This window comes from Sorex fumeus, unplaced genomic scaffold (genome assembly GCF_029834395.1).
Source record: "Sorex fumeus unplaced genomic scaffold, SorFum_2.1 ptg000047l, whole genome shotgun sequence".
Classification (NCBI taxonomy): domain Eukaryota; kingdom Metazoa; phylum Chordata; class Mammalia; order Eulipotyphla; family Soricidae; genus Sorex; species Sorex fumeus.
In genome coordinates, this window is record NW_026606104.1 from 2247364 (window position 1) to 2265437 (window position 18074).

At 46.3% G+C, this 18074-nt stretch overlaps 3 non-coding genes across 3 annotated transcripts; all 3 read right to left on the reverse strand.

Moving 5' to 3' along the window:
- Positions 1–9532: 9532 nt before the first annotated feature.
- TRNAE-UUC (transfer RNA glutamic acid (anticodon UUC)) lies at positions 9533–9604 on the reverse strand. The gene has a single exon. It is a non-coding gene; the product is annotated as a tRNA-Glu (tRNA).
- A 5048-nt stretch (positions 9605–14652) lies between these two features.
- TRNAE-CUC (transfer RNA glutamic acid (anticodon CUC)) lies at positions 14653–14724 on the reverse strand. Its single transcript has one exon. It is a non-coding gene; the product is annotated as a tRNA-Glu (tRNA).
- Positions 14725–16624: 1900 nt separating this feature from the next.
- LOC130032257 (U1 spliceosomal RNA) lies at positions 16625–16788 on the reverse strand. The gene has a single exon (XR_008793801.1). It is a non-coding gene; the product is annotated as a U1 spliceosomal RNA (small nuclear RNA).
- Positions 16789–18074: the final 1286 nt, after the last annotated feature.

Below are 18074 nucleotides of genomic sequence, written 5' to 3' on the forward strand. Positions count from 1 at the left end.
AGGAACTTCATAGACTCAAAACTATGGTTACAAGAACAACTAAATGGGCTACTTTAAGGCAAGAAAGGCCCCTCAAATACACCAAATTTCAACAGAACAATGGGACAATATCCCATAACAATAATCTCTCTCAATGTCAATGGGCTAAACACACCAATTAAAGGACATAGAGTGGCAGGATGGATTAGAAAATTGAACCCAACATTATGCTGCCTGCAAGAAACACATCTCAATAGTCAAAGCAAACACAGACTGGAAAAGGCTGGAAAACAATCCTACAGGCAAACAGCTCCCATAAAAAAGATGGGGTAGCCATCCTAATATCAGACCACATCGATTTCAGAGTGAAGGTCATAAGAGACAGTGAAGGCCATTTCTTATTGATCAAAGGATCTGTACAACAGGAAGAACTTACAATAATAAATGTATATGCACCTAATGAGAGACCAGCAAAGTACTTAAAACAACTACTCATAGATTTGGAAAAAGACATCAATAGCAACACAGTACTAGTGGGAGACTTCAACACCGCTTTGTCACCTCTTGATAGATCAACCAGACTCAAGCTTAGCAAGGACATACTTCATCTGAGGGAAACAATGGAAGAAAGGGACTTAGTAGATATATACAGGACACTTCATCCACAAAAAGCTGAATACACATTCTTCTCAAGCGTACATGGAACATTCTCCAAGATAGACCACATGCTGAGCCACAAAACATGCCTCCATAAAATTAAGAAGATAGAGATTGTATCAAAAATCTTCTCAGACCATAATGCGCTAAAATTAGAAGTAAATCACACACAAAAACAGAAAACTAAATCAAACACCTGGAAATTAAACAGTGCGCTATTGAACAACGAGTGGATTAGACAGGAAATCAAAGAGGAAATCAAAAGATTCCTAGAAATGAATGAAAATGAGAACACGAGCTACCAAAACTTATGGGACACAGCAAAAGCTGTGTTAAGAGGAAAGGTTATAGCTCTACAAGCATTCCTCAGGAAGGAGGAGCGAGCACACATAAGTAACCTAACCTCACAGCTTAAGAGCTTGGAGAAGGACCAAAAAAAGGGGCACAACCCGAACAGGAGAAAGGAAATAATAAAACTCAGAGCAGAGATTAACGAGACGGAAACCCAAAAAACAATCCGAAAGATCAATGAAACCAAGAGCTGGTTCTTCGAGAAAATTAACAAGATTGATAAGCCTCTAGCAAAACTCACAAAGAAAGGGAGAGAGAAAACCCTAATAAACCGAATCAGAAACGAAAAGGGGGTCATTACAACAGAAACTACAGAAATTCAAAGGATCCTCAGGGAATACTTTGAGAAGCTTTATTCCACAGAACATCAAAACCTCGAGGAAATGGATAAATTCCTAGACTCCTACAGACTCTCAGGGCTGAACCAAGAAGACCTGGAGTACCTGAACAGACCTATCACCATCAAGGAAATTGAAATGGTAATAAAAAGTCTCCCCAAGCACAAAAGTCCTGGCCCGGATGGATTCACTAATGAATTCTTCCAAATCTTTAAAGAGGACTTATTCCCAATCCTCTTTAAGCTTTTCCACGAAATTGAAATATCAAAAACACTTCCGAACAGTTTCTACGAAACAAATATCACACTGATACCAAAAGCAGACAGAGATACCACAAAGAAAGAGAATTACAGACCGATATCCCTGATGAACACAGATGCAAAGATCCTCAACAAACTATTAGCAAATAGAATCCAACTACTCATCAAAAAGATCATACACCATGACCAAGTAGGATTCATCCCAGGGATGCAAGGATGGTTTAACATTTGGAAATCAATCAACATAATCCATCATATCAACAAAAGAAAAGATAAAAAGCATATTATTATATCAATAGATGCAGAGAAAGCATTTGACAAGATCCAGCACCCCTTTATGATGAAAACCCTAGCCAAAATGGGTATAGAGGGGACCTTCCTCAACATAATTAAAGCCATCTACCACAAGTCTACAGCAAGCATCATCCTCAATGGGGAAAAACTGAGAGCCTTCCCTCTAAGATCAGGGATGAGACAAGGATGCCCACTATCTCCACTGCTGTTCAATATAGTACTGGAAGTACTTGCAATAGCGATTAAACAAGAAAAAGATATTAAGGGCATTCAGGTAGGAAAGGAAGAAATCAAGCTCTCACTATTCGCAGATGATATGATACTATACTTAGAGAACCCAATAACCTCCACCAAAAAACTCCTAGAAACAACAGACTCGTATAGTAAAGTTGCAGGCTATAAAATCAATACCCAAAAGTCCATGGCTTTCCTATACGCAAAGAGTGAGAGAGAAGAAAGTGACATGAAAAAAACAATCCCTTCACAACTGTGCCCCAGAAAATCAAATACCTAGGAATCAGTTTAACTAAGGAAGTAAAGGACCTGTACAAAGAAAACTACAAAACGCTACTTCAGGAAATAAAAGAAGACATGAGGAAATGGAAAAATATCCCCTGCTCATGGGTCAGGAGACTTAACATTGTCAAAATGGCAATACTACCAAAAGCATTGTATAAATTCAATGCTATCCCTATAAGGATACCCATGACATTCTTCAAAGAAATGGAGCAAACACTCCTGAAATTTATATGGAACAATAAGCCCCCACGAATAGCTAAAGCAATTCTTGGGAAAAAGAAAATGGGAGGAATCAACCTCCCTAACTTCAAACTGTACTACAAAGCAGTAATAATCAAAACAGCATGGTACTGGAACAAAGGCAGAACTGCAGACCAGTGGAATAGGGTTGAATACACTGACATCTCCCCTCAATCATATGATCATCTAATCTTTGATAAAGGTGCAAGTAATGTGAAATGGAGTAAGGAAAGCCTCTTTAACAAAGTGTGCTGGCAGAACTGGACGGCTACATGCAAAAAAGTGGGCTCAGAACTCTGCCTAACACCATGTACAAAAGTAAGATCAAAATGGATTAAAGACCTCAACATCAGACCAGAAACTATGAGGTACATTGAAGACAAAGTTGGCAAAACCCTCCATGACATTGAAGCTAATGGTATCTTCAAAGATGCCACGCCACTGGCCGAGCAAGTGAAAACAGAGATAGATAAATGGGACTATCTTAAACTAAGAAGTTTCTGCACCTCAAAAGAAACAGTGACCAAAATACAAAGACAGTCTACAGAATGGGAAAGGATATTCGCCGAATACACATCTGACAAGGGGTTGATATCAAGGATATACAAAATACTGGTTGAACTCCACAAGAAGAAAACATCCAACCCCATCAAAAAATGGGGCAATGAAATGAGCAGAAACTTTCTCAAAGAAGAAATCCAAATGGCAAAAAAGCACATGAGAAAATGCTCTACATCATTAATCATCAGGGAGATGCAGATCAAAACCACAATGAGATACCATCTCACACCTCAGAGACTGGCCCACATCCAAAAGAACAAAAGCAACCGATGCTGGCACGGATATGGCGAGAAAGGGACACTCCTTCACTGCTGGTGGGAATGTCGACTGGTTCAGCCCTTCTGGAAAACAGTATGGATGATGCTCAAAAAAATTAGAAATTGAGCTCCCATTTGACCCAGCAATACCACTCCTGGGAATATATCCCAGAGAGGCAAAAATGTATAGTCGAAGTGACATCTGCACTTGTTTGTTCATTGCGGCACTCTTTACAGTAGCCAGAAACTGGAAGAAACCTGAATGCCCAAGAACAGATGACTGGTTAAAGAAACTTTGGTACATCTACACAATGGAGTACTATGTAGCTGTTAGAAAAGATGAAGTCATGAAATTTATGTACAAGTGGTACAACATGGAAAGTATCATACTAAGCGAAATGAGTCAGAAAGAGAGGGATAGACATAGAAAGATTGCATTCATCTGGGGAATATAAAGTAACAAAATATGAGATTAATACCCAAGAATAGCTGAAATCAGCACCAGGAGGATTACTCCATAGCTTAGAGGCCAGCCAGGCATTCTAGGGGAAAGGGCAGCTCAGATAGAGAAGGGAGCACCAAATAAAGGATGTTTGGAGGATCCTCCCAGGAGGGAAGATGCATGTTGAAAGTAGACTATGGACTGAACATGTTTGCCACTCAAAGCCTCTTTTGCAGACCACAACACCCAAAAGGAGAGAGAGAACACAAGGGATCGCCCTGCCACAGAGGCAGGGTGGGATGGGAGGGATGGGGGTGGGAGGGATATTATCCATGGTGGTGGAAAATGGGCACTGGTGGAGGGATGGGTATTTGATCATTGTATAATCTAAACCCAAGCACAAAAAATTGTAAATCTACAACTGTAAAAAAAAAATTGGCTCTTATCACATCCTGTGTTTGATGCTTTCACACCACCACTTAAAGACAGTGCACTACCAGGAGGAAGAAGACAGACGCTAAGCTACGAGCAGAAAAAAAAACAAAAAACATACTTAAGCAAAGATAAAAGGGAAATGAAAGGTAAAGGGGACTTATTCATAGGAACAAGGAATTCGGTGTGATGCATGACAGTAAAATGCTTCTGCAGCAAAAGTTCCACATCACTGTTCTTGTTGACAGTTTCCATATTTTCCCTCTCTCTACCTGTTCCCAGGTATGCTAGTTAACCTGGTACCAAGTGCTTCTGGTGCATGTGTTCCTTTATGAGCTTTATGATTCTCTTGTTTTGTTTTTGGACCACAACTGGCAATGCTCAGGTTACTCCTGGCTCTGCACTCAAGAATTACTCTGGGCAGGGGGTATGGTGCCGCCAGCAGGACAATCTGTACCTGTGAGGCGAGAGCATTAGCAGCCTGATGGCGCCTTCAGACTTCCAGATACCCCAAAATTGCTGCTGTGCCTTTGGCCAGACCCCAAAAACTTGGGGCAAAGTTTACCAAGAAAGTAAACAGCCAAAATTTAGGTATGTGGGAAACACACCCACAAACCACCTCCAGCTCAGCTATATAATTGGAGGCATGGCCTCTCTGGTTCCTGATCGAACTGCTTAATGGCCATGGTCCCAGAGACTCAGAAACAAATGCATCCGGACCCCACAGTAGGTTACTGTCGCCGGGCCACCCCAGGGGGGAAAGGGTGTCGCCCCTCTGCTTGCTCCCCATTGGCAGCTCAGTGACCGCCATCCTCCAAAGGACATTGGACAGTCAGGTCTGAGCCCGCAGTGACGAAACTTGTTGGGCCTCAAAGGACGGGGGTGGAGACGGTCCTGGTCTCCCCGTCCCAACGAGACCCCAAGTCATTGCCCATGAACTGCCTCTCTGGCTCCTGATCAAGCTGCTTAACGGCCATGATCCCAGAGACTCAGGAGCAAATCTCGAAACCCAGTGGCTTTTGGCAGAAATTCTGCCAGATTTGCTCGATTTGCTCGAGCGGGCCCAGTAACGTCTCCATTGGAGACTTTGTTGTTACTGTGTCTGGCATATCGAATACTCTCGGTAGCTTGCCGGGCTCTCCGAGAGGGGCGGAGGAATCAAACTCGGGTCGGTCATGTTAGCCGCTTGTAAGGCGAACGCCCTACCCGCTGTGCTATCGCTCCAGCCCAGATTTAAGTATTAAAATTTCAGAATTTCAAAAGCACATGGCCCCACTGCAGCCACACGAAATCATATGTTATTCATAACCAGCAATAGAACACAAATTGTCTTCTGTTGCCTTTTCAGCAGATCTGAGTGTTAGGGTAAAATCTCAAATAATAATGGTGGGTCTGGTGTCGAAATATTGTGAATGTGATCAAAGTAGAGAGAGAGTAATGTGGAAATCATCTGCTCCACAGGTAGGGGGAGGGTGTGGGATGGGGGTATACTAGGGTTTTAGGTGGTGGAGAAGGGGCACTGGTGAAGGTACTGGTGTTTTATTGTTTGACCGAGACTTAGACCCGAAAGCTTTGTAACTGCTCTCACGGTGATTCAATAAATAAAATTATAAAAAATGAAAAAAAAAAGTAAGGTGGAGTTCATGCACAATTCAATCAGGTAATCAGTGGCTGAATAAATAGCAGTACTCCTACATAAAAAAAAAAATTACTCCGGGTAGTACTCAGGGGACCATATGGGATGCCAGAGATTGAACCCAGGCCTGCTGCATGCAAGTCTGGTACCTCATCCACTGTACTATCACTCCAGCCCCAATCTTCATGGTATTCTACAAATAAATACAGAAATGTTCAGACAATTATTTCCAAATATAAATGACTGATTTGACATAAACTTGTAAATAGCCGTGTGTGAGCTATTATTGCACTGCAACTCTATATCATTGTCTTTTACATTTTGCCATGGCATGAATTATGGTTCAGAGTCTCCTGCCCCAACGCCTGACTGTCCTCGCTGGGGCCCCTTGGAGGGGAGCAGGTTGAGATTCCCTCCCCGCCCCAAACAGGGCTCCGGCAGCCAAAGACCTCCAGAACCAGCCACCACCATGCTGAGACCACTCTCCGCACACATGAAAGTACTGGCAGAGGAACAGAGGCATGCGGGTCCTGGGACTGAGATCTCCAAGCCGGGGCTGAGCATCCTCCACCCAGATCCTCCAAATTCCAGTAGGCAGGGGTCACACCCTCCAACTGGTCCCCTGGTGCCGTGTAATCCCATCAATGGCCAAGACTCAGAGACTATAAAACCCAGCTCCCAGAAGCGCACGGCTGCATTTGCGGCTGCGCAACATCTTATTATCTCATTCCTACTTTGGACAAACTGGCAGGCTACCAAATGTAACCTGCCCACATGGCAGAGTCTGGCAAACTCCCCGTGGCGTACCCAATATGCCAAATACCAGTAACAATGATGGGTCTCATTCTCCTAACTTTGAAAGAGCCTTGAATATGGCACTTTTTTAAAAATCTCAGGGCTAGGACGAAGGAGACATTACTAGGACCTGCTCGAGGCAATCGACAAATAACAGGATGGTCGTGATCGTGATGAATTATGGTCCCCAGTTGGTGTGTCTCTCAGCTTGTGAATACCAATCATAACACTGTCAGAATTTAATAAAAAAATTAAATCTTTCACTCCCCATTGTACCTGAGTCTATCCGGGCATGGGCCACACATGTTTTAGAAGCATGGATGCTTCGTGACCTCTGTCAGGTAGCTGTCACCTGGATCATCTCTCTCCATAGACAGACTTTGTAATCCCACGCCAGATGTCTGGACTGATGACTTCACAACCCTGCAAGTGGACTTCCATGAGCTCATTTAGTTGAGGAGCAATGCATTCTCAAACTGTGCTAAGGGAACTTGTTGTGTGAATTCTTTCGGTCGGGGGGCACTGAGATAAGAGACACAAGAGAAATGAGATTTGCTGGAGCAGCTCCTTGCTCACTCTGGCAGAGAAGCGGCAAAGAAGCATTCCACAGACTCTTTTATTCACTATCCTAAGTATACGCATCTAATGCACTCAGTACAAAGAAAGCATTAACGGGGAAAAGGAATTACAGGAGGGACATCGAGATATCAAGGCTACATTGTTCTGTCATGTCTACAAGCTCAGTGGTCGCAGCCTCCAGAGAGGAATGCAAGGCCAAGCAGTCTGGCACCATGAGCTACAGCCCCTTGCACCTGGAGTGATAAGGGGATGTGAGAGAATGTCTGCATTCCAAAGCTGAGCTGGGTTAGGGATTTGTGAGAAAGGGAAGATTGTTCTATGTAACGCTAAAAGCTAAAAGGCAGCCAAAGGGAGAGAGTTAACACTTTCCAAACCAGTCCGGACACACGAGTCATGGCTCACCCATTTTCCTGGGGCCTGTGTTCCTGCCCGCTTGTGGGTCAGACTCCACAGGCTCATCCTAACAGTTCTGGTTGGGCACCAACAGGAACTCAGAGACCACTCCTGGCAGTCCTCTTCCTATCAGGCCTGAATGTTCGATGTTAAGGTCAGGCAATGCATTGCTACTCAAACCCATTGGTCATGGAGACCAGTAGGTCCTCCCATACATGGCGGAGAGATATCTGCCAGTGGTCCTCAAGGAGCATGATAATCTGGAGTTGGACTTGGATTCTGTGCATGAAAATTCTGTGTCCCTAATCCCTGAGCTTCCTTGGCTCCTTGTGTTTGCTGTAGTGATCGCTCTCAGTGGCTTACTGACTCTTATCTGCACAACCTCTGAAATTTGATTAATGTGAAAAACCACTAACGGGGCTGTAGTAATAGCATAGTAGGGAGGGCATTTGCTTTGCACATGGCCAACTCTGGTTCCATCCCTGGCACCTCCAAACACTGCTAGGATTAATTCCTGAGAGCAGAACCAGGAGAAACCCCTGAGCAGTGCTCGGTATGGCAGGAAAACAAAAACAAAACAAACAAAAAACTATGAAAAGCCACTGAGAGAATAGAGTCCCAAGTGCTATTCCAGCACAAGCCAGGTCCCCCAAGCACCACCAGGAGTAACCCCGCAAAACCAAACACGGGTCTGGAGAAATAGTAATGGGTGAGGTGTTAATTTTGCATGTTGCTTACCCGGTTCAATCCCTCCATGATATGTGTCCTCTTGAGCCCTACCAGGAGTGTCCCCTGAGCACAGAAACAGGAGTAAAGCCTACACACCGACAGGTGTACTACCCCAAGAAACAAAAGCTGTAATGTATGAAAAAGGAGAGATAGTCCAGAGGGTAGGGTGCTTGCCTTGTATACGGCCGGCCCGGGTTTGATTCCATTCCCCATATGGTCCCCTGAGCACTGCCAGGAGTAATCCCTGAGTATCACTGGATATAACCCAAAAAAATTAAATTGAATTGAAAAGAAAATTATAATGAAAGGGTTTATTTGAAAGTGGAGGTTGTGTTACCAAGGTGTGGTAGATGTTGATGGAAAGCATTCTGTAAGTAATGAAACTTCCAGTTAGTCTCAAAGTCCCTGGAAACAGTTTTTTGTTTGTTTGGGGCAACATCTGGCAATGTTTGGGGCTGCATTGTTCCAAGCTCACTGCTCACAGCCATTTTTAGACTGTGAACCCAGGCCTCCAGCATATAAAGCTTTCATTCTGTCTGTTGAGCTGTCTCTCTGACCCCTTCTTTAAACATTTTCAGAGTAAATATGGTAACTTCACATTAGTCTGTGACTTAAAATGAAGTGCTTCACTGCTGCTCATAAGAATAGGCATGTTCAGGTCAGTTGACTGGTCAAAGGGCTCCTTCCATGCTTTGTCTACTGGAGGCCCCAGTTTCATCCTGGCCCTGCATGATCCAGAGCACCAATCTGTTCTGACTCAAAAACAAAATAAAAACAAACGGTGCCTAGTGGCATTCGAAATTCCACTGTTCCAATACTTCCTCTGGAGCTCTCATTTCAGTAGGATGGAAATGAGATTTAACATGAGGAACAGACTTCCTACAATCTGAATCCGGCTAGGAAGCACTAGTGACCTGACTCCCTAGGACAATGAGACAGAGAAAACCCCAAAGTGCCATAACTTGCCCCAGCCCTAAACCCTGCAAATTCCCCTCCTTTCTGGTGCCTATACCATGGTGCCAAGCAGAACACGAATAGTTGCATCCCGAAGAGAAATACCAAAAAACTCTTTCCCTGACCGGGAATCGAACCCGGGCCGTGGCGGTGAAAGCGCCAAATCCTAACCACTAGACCACCAGGGAGCGCATGGCAGCTGAATACCGCCCTTCCATGTACAGACGCGGTTCACACCATAGCTCAGCCCTGCCTACATTGTTTTAGGAGACAAACGCCCTCCCCTGGCCGCAGCACCCAACACAAGTCTCGCTGAAGCGACCTGGGAGGCATCCAGAGAGGGACCCCGTGATCCACAATGCAACCCCGTCAGGAACTCTGACCTATGAGGACCCAGACAGCCAGCATGGACGGATCCTTTGCAAAAACACTGGCCCCCGCCACGGATCCCAGCCTGCCACACTGCAGCTGCCTAGGCCCAGCCCTGCTTCCACTGGCCCTTCCTACACTTAGGTGCCTGGAGTTCTCGGGTTGCCCGTTCTCCAGCTCGGACTTATTTCCCACAACTCCAGACATGCCCAGACAGACATCAGGGACTTTTGGGTTCACTTTTTGATCTTCCTCCCTCCAGAGCACTTGAAGACAAAGAAAAGCTGTAAATCCTCTCCTGTTGTTGTGATGGAAGAAATCTGAGGGCCAAGAGAAGAAAACATACAAGATCTTGAGATCTCAACTGACTACCAAAGTCCATGGCTCTCAGTGACTGGGAAGGGTTTGTCATCTGTGCTTCCTTCGCCTAGGGATATTGCATAATGCAAATGAATCAAATCTGAAATAGAGAATGGATAAATTTCATTTTTTTAATGTAGGAGAACTACTATTTATTCAGCCATTGATTAAGCTGATTGAATTGGGCATGAACTCCATTTAAAAAAATATTTAATTGGATATCCATGAAATAGACCACTACAAAGTTGTTCATAATCGGGTTTCAGTCATACAATGATCCAGCAGCCATCCCTCCACCAGTGTACTTTTCTCACCACCGATGTTCCCCATTTCCCCACCACCAGCCCCCAACCACCTACCCCCTACCCCCAGCCTCCCTCTACGGGAGGCACTTTCCTTCTTGCTCTCCTTTTCCTTTTATGCATTATGGTTTACAATACTGATGCTAAGAAGTCATGATGTTTGTTCAGGGCATTCGGTGTTTTTATCAGGATTGTTAGGATGGAGTAGCTTTTCAATTGGGTAGAAGCTTTGAGGTATGGATGTGACTGTCGAGGCTTCTGAAAGTACAGGGAGGTTGGAGGAGGTAGCCCATCCCAACCCCAAGAAAGCCTCGAGATTTCAGTCACAAAACCCATATACCAAAATTTTCAGCAGATTATATCTTGGTGGAGCCGTCCTGAGACAGTGGAGTCAGGTCAGGGGTATGGTGGTGATTTTGGATTGTGGAAGCAAGTGGCTTCTGGGGGCTTTGTTTGGGAGGGCCACCAGGCCAACCTGCCCCCCTCCAATGTACCCCAGTCTGTTCAGCCATAAGTGGGTCCTAGATTAACTGTGGCTATTGATCTATTTCGAGATTTATCTACGAGTGTCTGAAATAAGGCCAATAAATGAGCTTATATGGCTAAGCCGGAGGTGGTTTGTGGGTATGGCTCCCCCATACCTGACTTTGGCAATTAAATTTCTTGGTAAACTTGGTCCCAAGTTGTTGGGGTCCGGCCAAAGGCACAGGGGCAATTTTGTGGACCTCTGATGCACTTGTCCCATAGGTACCGGTTGATCTGTTGGTGGCACCATACCCCCAAGAATGGATAAATTTTAGAAATCAATAAAAGTCACGCCAACTGAAAAATAGGCAAAAGGCCTACTTAAAATCTCCTCACAATGAAGAATTTCTAGACGCTAAAAAGGCCAAAGAAAATGTGCTCAACATGGCCAAAGATATAAGCCACCAGATGTAGTAGTATTATCCATCTGCTACAGAGAACACACTAACAAGGCCCAGAACCAAGAAAGCTCAGGAACGTGCAGCGACCATACTTCTCATAAAAACCTACTGTGGAAAACTGCTTGGCAGTTTCTAATAAAGTTAAAATTACACTAAGCCCGTGACCCAGTAATTTCAGTACTTGGTACCTGCTCAAGGGAAAGGAAGACACATGTATTCATGGTGGAGTCTTCTCACAGCTCACACCTAGACATAATTCAGTTATCCAGCAGTGGGTGTTGCTTTCAGGCATTGAACCCATTCTCCCAGCCCAAATGACATGAAGGAGTGACAAAAGTAGCAAGTGAGATAGAGCTCAGAAGCCCACTCCCCCCCACTACACACACACACACACACACACACACACACACACATTCAAGTTATGAATCTGAATTTGTAACATGGCTTTTAGGAGGAATTAGAGTCATCTGCAGGGGAATCAGGAGAATGCTGGCTGTCACAGTGATAACAACTAGGTAAAGGAGGGCAGGCACTGATTGCCTGCAGAGGAGGTGCTCAATGCTGAGTGGGGAGGGAGGAGGGGATGCAAGGCTTTCTCCAAGGTGATCTATGTTCTGATGACACTTGAAAACTTTCATGCCCTGAAGATGTGTGCCTTTTCCTCTTAAATCAGAATTGGGGGAAAAGCCATTGATCATCTTGCCCTTGAGAAACTGCCCCTAGTTTCTTGTATAGCCCTTTGTAAAAAGGCTTGTTCTCCCAAGTGCACCCAATGGCCCCCAATTGTGACTACTTTGCATTCGTGATGGGGTGGGTGCATGCCCTGTGGGGCTCAATTTCTGCATCAGGCTGCAGGGGATGGTTCTTTCCCATAGTCCTGTTGTCATCTAGGCTGGAAATGACACAGCAGGAAAAGGCCCCCAGTAGGGGGCCTGTCCCCGCGTGTCAAAGTATCAGGAGGGAGACCCCTGATGGAGATCCAGGTGGCCCCAAGTGCCGGGAACCTGACTGCGACCAGGTGACTAAGGCCACCTCACAGAGCTATAACCATTGTCGGGTTCCTGCGCCAGGCCCCATATCACCTCCCCAGACTCACCAGGCGGTAACTGGCCTGATCCTTTCAAAGCTCCGTCCCTGGCCACCTGCCTGGGCTTAGGCCTTCTGGGTGCTCCTGCCCAGACTCCCTGCGTCCACTCTCCCTCTTTCCTTTCATCTCGGGGTTCCCCTCCTGCCCGCTTCCGGGAGGTTTCCAGGGCAGGGCGCAGCGGGCACGGCAGGCTATGGGGTAGAAGGGAAGCGCCATCCCCCGGAGGGAGCCCACGGGGCAGCCCTCTGGTCTCTGCTCTGTCCAGTCCCGGTCGGGCCGGGGCGGCTGAGAAGCAAGGCAGGCGGGGCGGCGGGCACCCCACCACACCCTGGTTCGGAACCTGCAGCCAGCTCGGTCTGTGCTTGGGTTCCCAGAAGCCCAGGGAAGTTCACTGGCAGCTAAGAAAAGCCCTGTTAGACCCCACTAATCCCTGTAGTGTGATTGGCTCGCGCTTTCAGCTGGTCAATTGTAGAGTTGGTGGTTCAATCCCATGTAGAGATGTACTGCCTAGGTTATTTGGGGGAGTTGTCCCCACACCAGTAGGTGTTCAGGTCTTACTCCTGGCTCTAACCTCAGGGATCACAACTGGAGGGCTGGGGGACCCATTGTGATGGCACACATCAAACCCAGGTCACCACTGGCCTCCACCACACACACCACCAGCTTTGACAGTGGAGAGGCAGAGAGGGGGTTTCACAGATGATTTTTATTGTTTCGACCACCCTTTCCACTAGGCTGATGTGCACTTTCCTTCCTATTTTTCCGTTTACTCGTTTTCATGATTTCAGAATCTTCATTGCATTGGAGGCTGTGGCTCTGGTTCTTGTTCCCATTACTGTTTTGTCCTCTCACAGCTGGTGTGTGTTCGCAATCCCTGATCCATCACTCCTGCTTTTGCTGAAGACTGTCCAGTGTTTGAAAAGATATTTAACTACCGAGAAGATTGTCTCTTTCATGGTCAGATATCATTTGTGTTGTTCTACATCCAGATATCCACCTCATGGGCATCAGATTCTCCAGGACGCCTCTGCCAGTTGTCCTGGCCTGAGTCTATGGCTGATGGCATCTTCCAGCATTTGCATGTCTGCTGATGTCATTAAGTACTCCAAGTGCAGTACTTACAGTGGAGGAGGCACAAGTCCATAGTGGCGTCCCTCTCTTCACTGCACCCAAAAACTCTGATGAGAAATGAGACTACTTTTGCTCTCTGTGTATGCTGTCCTCTTCCTCTGACCACTTTGCAGATTGCATCTTTGTCCCTTGATATGAGTGGCATTATGGGACCAGATGCAATTTTGGACCTAGGCCACCAGGCAGGCATCACAGTGTGTGGGAGGGGGGGTGTAAGGGGGACGGTAGGCGGAATGGAACTGGAATCCATCTGAAGCTTTCCTTAGGCAGGAGGGAATGAGGCACCCGAAGGAGCAGAAGGGGTCCCCAGAAAGGAACAGTGGTCTCCAGTGGTGGTTTGAAGCAAGCTGCCAAAGGAGAAGAGTCACAGCAGCTGAGCACAGGTGTGTGTGTGTGTGGGGGGGGGGGGGGGGGGCAGGGGGGGGGGATGTATGCGTGTGTGCGTGTGTGCGCGCGCGCGCGTGCATGCACGCACACCGCGCACACCTGTCTCCTGCACAGCAAATGTTCAGTTTGAACATTTGCACAGCAAATGTTCAGTTTGGGACTTTATTCACTAATATTTCTAGGTGAGAAGAATCCGAAGCATTAGGTATGTGACTCCAGTGGCTAAGCACCTGCTGTATAAATGCTGTATAAAATCATGTGAAATCGGGTCAGGAACCTGGTAACTGAGGAAGCAAGCATCCCACAATTGCCCCAGGCTGGAAGAGTTTGAGATAGCCACACAAGGTGAGATCTATCATCGATGGAAAAGTCCAGATTTGGTGACCTTTCCTTTTTGTTTCACTGTTTAGTGAAGCCCCACACTTTTTCTGCTGAAAATTGATTTCTATGGCCAGTGGCAGGCTGAAGGAAGACCTGGAGCCTGTTCCTGTGGCGCGCCTTGGTTTGGGAGTGACTTGGACGAAGTGGAGCTAGCTCTATCCCTGGGCGAAAAAGAGGAAGACTGTCCACCGTCCCTGCATTGAAACTGTAAGCTCCCTGACTGTTGTCCTGCTTTGGAAGTGTAGGCTCTCTGCCTGAAGAGATGTGACCAAAAAAAGCAAAAAGAAATCCACTTCCCTGACCGGGAATCGAACCCGGGCCGCGGCGGTGAGAGCGCCGAATCCTAACCACTAGACCACCAGGGAACTTGAGCAGCAAGGCCTGGTGTCTCTTAGTGGAAGATAGTTAGAGAAACGGTCGCTGTCGTGAAGCTGGTAGCAGGGGTGTGGGTGATTCCCAATGCCCAGCTGACTTCCTGTTCCTCTCCTAATCCAGCCCGGGTGACTCTGGTCGCCGCAACCAGTCGAAAGAAGCCCGCGCGCTCCCCATCTGCGCTGGCTCTCGCGCAGGATCGGCGGGGGCAGGGCCGGTGTGACCCCAGCGGAGTTCGGCCGTTCCCTCGGCCCAGACTCACTCGCGAGACGGAGTCTCCAGATCGGCGCACGCGTCCTGGCTCCTGTCCGTGACACGAAAGGCCGCGGCCGTGGCTTCGCGTGACTCTCGGGCTCTGCAAGTCCGCTAGCGGCGGACGCGTGAGCTGCGCGCCAGGAGACTTGTGTCTCTTCTGAGACGTGCGTGGACTGTGTTTGTAGTTTTCAGGCACTAAAGCCCGCGGGTCCCGGAGGTTCGAACGGAAAGAAGCAACAGTGCCCTGGACTGGAGCCTTCCCGGAACTGACTGGCGGCCTCCCCGCGCAAGACAAGCACCCCTAAGCCCCTGTGGAGTTATTTTTCATTTTACTTTTCTTGAGGACTACACATGACCGTATTCAGGATTCACGTGGATGGTGCTAGGCATCACAAACCCACTACCAGGGAAGGACCCAGGGCTCCGCATATGAAAGGCAGATACCCACTCCCTCATTTTAACTTTAAGAAAAATAGTTTCAAAATATAATTTGTAAATAATATGGATCTATGGGGTTTGTAGAGAGAGGTTACAACCTTTTTAGTACTCAACAGAAGCATGTGCCCTGATCCTTGATCAATCCCCCGGGCCCCCTTCGTCTTCCCCGCTTACTAACTGGGTGGGCACTTGAATCGCTTTCAGTCTTGTAACTTTATTTGTGCTTGTTTTATAAATCTTATTACAAGCTTTTTGGGAAACACATCTAGTAGTCCAGCGAGCACAGGAATGGGAGTGGAATTTGTGGATCTGGCTTTGAGTCATCTCCCGCAGAAATTGATTATTTTTTAATATTCTTGTGAATGAACATAACACCCACAACTACAATATTAATTAAATTTTACTAAAGCCTGAATTCTAAATTTATGTACATTTCTTCACATTTCAGAATTAAGAAAGTAGAGTGACCTTAACGTCTTGAAGATCTTGCCAGAATTAGTGCAGTTATTTTCTCAGCTAGGAAACTTCAGTCTTCACCAGAAATCAAGATCAAGGTTTGGGGACTGAAGTAAATAGGAAGCTAAGCGATTTGTTAGAACACCGCTGGTTGATTTTTTCCGAGAATTTGAAAAATTCCCTGAAAAAAAAAAAGCCCCTGCTGGCTGTTTATATTTTATTACTGTATCCGGATTCCCTGCAAAAAGAAAAAATGTAAGCATCGTAACAAGCCTTTTTATCTGGAACTGGTGATGCTGTTTAAAAAAAAAAAATCCCCTCCCGCCGTATGCCTGAAACTTGCAAGAGCAGATCCAAAAATTAGCACACAAAAGTCAACATTTTAACAATAATAAACCGTTTTCTGGTAAACCGGAAGCAGGAGTCACACAATACAGACTCCGCAAACATTAAAGACAAAAAAAGGGTTTCGCAAACCATATTTGGGAATAAGAGAAAAATCGCACTTCCGGGCTTTGAGACTAAATAGCGCTAGAAAACACAAACCACTTTGAAACAAAAAAATATCACTTACTAGTTGCATTCTCCGCCGACAACAATCCGAAACCGGCGAAGACTTACTACCAACTAAGAAAACGTGAAAACGATAACACGAAGCTAGGAATACGGAATTTGTATTTCCAACTTGTAGCCCAAAAACCCAACGACACCAACCCTAAAATCTTACTTTTCCACCGAAACAATCAGGGGAGAGCGCGAACGCAGTCCCCCACTACCACAAATTATGCAGTCGAGTTTCCCACATTTGGGGAAATCGCAGGGGTCAGCACATCCGGAGTGCAATGGATAAGCCTCGCCCTGGGAAAACCACCTTCGTGATCATGGTGTCTCCCCTGCCAGGTAAGTATGAGTTGCTCCTCCAACGCCCCGCTCCAGACACACGGCCCGTCCACCTTACACACACGCCCACTTACCACCCACAACCCGAAAAACGCCCACCACACTGCTCTGAGAATGCACCCTCACAACCCGCCACCTCGACCTCTCAACTCGCTCGCACGGGGCAGCACACCGCGTTATATTTCGGCAGAAATGAACAGATATCAGCCCCTGCGCCTTCATCTACATATGCCCGCCCCATTTCCACAGACGCCCCGCCCCATTCGGGACCAGTAGCCTGGACGTGGTCCTCGTCTCCTGCCTGCCAACCTAAGGCGGACGAAGTTGCGTGACGTCGCTCGGTCCACCGCCACGCGTCAAGCTTGGCGGTCGCGAGCTGTCAGCCTCCGTGCTGTCGGTCAAAGGGGCGTATAGTTCTTTCCGTGAATGCCAAGGCCTTTCACACAGAAGGAAAAGAATTAACAAAAGCGTCTCAGTATAGTCTGATTATTGAAAACTGCAACAGAGGTTGCAAGAAAAAGAACATTTAGAGAAAACCGCAATGTCTGGGTTTTAAAGCCGTAGGGCTAAAGGAAAATTTTTCAGTTGGAAGATAAAACTTGGATTTTCAAGAATTAAAAACATGGGTGCAATCATAACGTTCCAGAGTAGAGTAGTTCCAGGAGAACGGAAATAAAATAGGGAAAAAATTCTGAGAACAGAAATAAAATAGGGAAAAAAAATTTCTAAATTTCTCTCTCTCTTTTTTTTCTTTAAGAAAAAAGAGAAACTGGGGCTGAAGTGATAGTACGGCGACTAGGGTGCTTGCCTTGCACATGACGGACCTGTCTTTAATTCCTGGCACTGAGATCCCTGGGTCCCAACCAGAAATAATCCTTAATCACAGAGTCAGGTGTAAGCCCTGAGCACAGCAGGAAATTAGGTCCCAAACCTAAAATTAAAAAAAAAAATTGTCGGTGCATTCCACTCTGGATGGACCTACATCTCAGCTTGGGTATATAATTTCATCTTTTCCTTCATGATGTTCACTCCTGTCTCTGGAAAAGCCTGCATTTCTCTGCTTTCTTGGGGCCTCTAGTAATGTGTTTTTCAGGAAATAATTAAACTAAAAAATTGTCTAGCTCTGAAGAAGCCCAAGGGCATGAGGATCATGGTATAGGCAGAGATAAGGTAGGGAGGGGGGATGGTGCTGTGTAGTGCATATTAGTCAAAAACGTTGTCTAGAACCTTAACCAACCCAAAGTCTAAAGACCTTTAAGACACAGGACCCATAGGTAAACCTCTAAGATGCAGA